General features: G+C 40.2%; 1 non-coding gene across 1 annotated transcript; it reads right to left on the bottom strand.

The window, feature by feature from the left end:
- Window positions 1–206: 206 nt before the first annotated feature.
- On the bottom strand, window positions 207–313 carry LOC123640860. Its single transcript, XR_006736101.1, has one exon. It is a non-coding gene; the product is annotated as a U6 spliceosomal RNA (small nuclear RNA).
- Window positions 314–3,055: the final 2,742 nt, after the last annotated feature.

Consider the following 3,055-nt stretch of genomic DNA (forward strand, 5'->3'; position numbering starts at 1 on the left):
TCAATTTTTTACCATCCCTCTTCTCTCCCCTCCCCATACTCTGGTAACTACTATGCTACTCTCTACTTCTGTGACAACAACTTTTTAAATTCCAAATATGAGTGAGAGCATGTGGTATTTGTCTTTCTATGACTGGCTTATTTCACTTAACATAATGTCCTCCAGGTTCATCCATGTGGCCACAAATAACAGGATTTTATTCTTTTAAAAATATGAAATGCTTCATGAATTTGCATCTCCTCCTTGCACAGGGACCATACTAATCTTCTCTGTACCATTCCAATTTTAGTACACGTACTGCTGAAGCAAGCACAATAAAATCCAAGGTTTAACATATTAATGGCTTTACTTTAAGTATATTGAGAAGAGATGAGAAGCAACGAAGAATCTAATCACCACACTCGGTTTGCAAATTTGGGGTAAAATGACAGGCTTCCAAGAATTCTACATGTTCAAGAACCTGTTTGTGCTCTTGAAAGAAATATTGACATGGAAAGCCCAGGAAACCACAACTGATACTCTTCCACTCAAAAAGAAAAGGGATGATGTCCCACCCCACCTAAAGTAGGAGAAGGTCAAGATGTCTAGAATCCTTTTGATACCTATTATTAGTGGTGAGAAGAGAAAACTTTTTAGGAAAGATATATGACTGTGTCACTCAAATTCACTTCCACCCAGCCCTTAGGAAATGCACCAGATTCTTTGGCAGAATGCCTGTAAACTAAAAGGCAGACTAACATTGAGATCCTAAAGCAGAGCTGTGAGCAGCGGTGAGGAGAAAACCCTTCCACACCTCTGTGAGAGCAGAAGCGGTAGCAGCTGCAGTGAAAGGAGGGGAGGATGGACCAGAGCCAAGTGAACAGGGGTAGGAGAGTGGAGAGCGACAGCTGCAACGAGAGCAGATCTTCAACAGCCACATGGAGAGAGTATGAGCAAGGGGATGTGGGAGGTCTGAGAGGTCCAGGGGCTTAAATAAGTAGATTTTTTTTAAGTCAAGCCCTGGAAGCCCTTATTTATCCTCCTCTGCCCTTGCAGGGCTATTATTCCCAGGAAAGGGAAAGCACAATTAGACCAAGTCAATTGAATTGTTTCTTCTTTGAATTGAAGTTTCAGCCACAAAATGGGTCATAAAAGTTATGTATGTCCTAACTCCTAGATAGTCTGTATTCCAAAATTTCACACTGATTGAATTTTTCATCAAACTCTGGGTTAAACATCTCAATAAGCTCAGATCTGAAGAGTTGAAACTAACTTCTAGTGGCTGTTGGACAAAGAGAGACCATCTCCTTCACATCCGAGACCCTTACTCCTCTTCCAGCACCTCTGTTTCTAAACGCTTCTGTCGTTACACCTAGATGAAAAGCTGTAGGTTTGGGGGAGCCGTGTAAAGGAACAGGAAAGTGTGTGGCAATATAAAATATTAAAAATTGTACCTATTCTCATAGTCTCCTTCAACTGGCCACAGTCCAAACTCACACGCAGCACACAAAGTTATAGAACTTGAACTTGATGGAGCTCAGAAAATTCCTTCAGCGTGTCTTTCTCTCATCTGTTTCAAACTTTCCAAAACATTGAAACATCTTCTTTACTAGCATTGGGTGGTGTATCTTCCAATTGCTCACCAATATCTCTGTAAAACATTTTTTTCTAATGTTCTCTCTCAGCTTTGAGGAGAGCAGCTCAGACCCCAAAGAAAACATAGTAGAGCCCACAAGGCCCTGCCAGGGAAGGAAAGCAGACTCAGAGTAACGTGACACGAGGAGGCATCCTTATCATATGTTGCAGAATGAGAAAAATTTGAAATTCAGTTTTACCCAATAATTGCATCCCAGACTACACTCCCTCCAGTGCCTTGACTCTGAAGAATTCTTCTTAAATTCCTAAAGGCTGAAAGGAAGAATTGAGAGAGAAGAGATCAAAGATTAGGGATTTGGGTAGAAGGGCAACAGAAACAAGAGGGTCCAAACTGAGAATCTGAAAAAGGGTTTTCAAAGAGTACATCTGTTGGCCATCTGTTGTTGTTTGCATTAATTTATCATATAAATGATTATAAATGATAATGGGGATCACTATTAGTTGCCTTCCTAAGAGTCATCCCTGCTTCTTTTTGTTTAAAGAATCTTTACTTTGTGGCCAGCCTTAGGGGATGAATCATAGCCTAAACCATAGGATTAGGGCACAAGCTCCTATAAGACAAGGATTTTTTTTTCTTAAATACAAAATTTCTGCAGTAGACACTAGAGAATGTCTGGCGATTACACCAGTGCTGTCTGTAATAGCTATCTTGGAAGAACTGTCCTGTTTATAATAGAGGTCATTTTTACACATGAGATAACTTTAGGTCATATCTGTGTAAGTCAGACACAACATACTGATTACCTAGACCAGGAGTTGGCAAACTACAGCCCACTTTTATTTGTAAATAAAATTGTATTAGAAGAGAGACATACTCACTAATTTATCTGTTGTCTATAGCTGTCTGGAAGTACAAAGATAGTTGGCAAGTGGCAACGGGAAGTTGTGAATGTCAGGAAGACATTAGATAACGTATAATATAAGTTCAAAAAGTGCTAAGCGCATTGGCGGTATAGTGGTGAGCATAGCTGCCTTCCAAAAAGTGCTACAAGCCATGAACATACATAAAGCATGTTAAGGAGACATAGTTCTCTGTCAGAGTGTTCAGGGAAGGCCACTCTGTGAAGGTAACATTTGAACCAAGATATGAATGGAGTGAGTGAGTAAATCACGGGAGGATCTGGAGGAAAAGCTTTATGGGTAGAGGGAACAAGTAGAAAAGCTTCATATGTTAAAGAATAGCAAGAAGGCCAGCATGGCTACAGCAAAGTAAGGGAGAAGATGGTGAGAAGATGAGATTAGATAGGTAGTAGGGAGCCTGCTCACATTGGGTCTTGTTGGCTATAGAAAATAATTTGAATTTTCCTCTGAATAAGGTGACTCTAAATTTAGGTAGAGAGCTTAGAGCCAAAAACTGACACAATGGGATTTTCATTACAAAACATCACTCTACCTTCAGTCCTGACTATGGTTGTGTGTG

This window comes from Lemur catta, chromosome 6, assembly GCF_020740605.2.
Source record: "Lemur catta isolate mLemCat1 chromosome 6, mLemCat1.pri, whole genome shotgun sequence".
In the NCBI taxonomy this organism is placed as follows: domain Eukaryota; kingdom Metazoa; phylum Chordata; class Mammalia; order Primates; family Lemuridae; genus Lemur; species Lemur catta.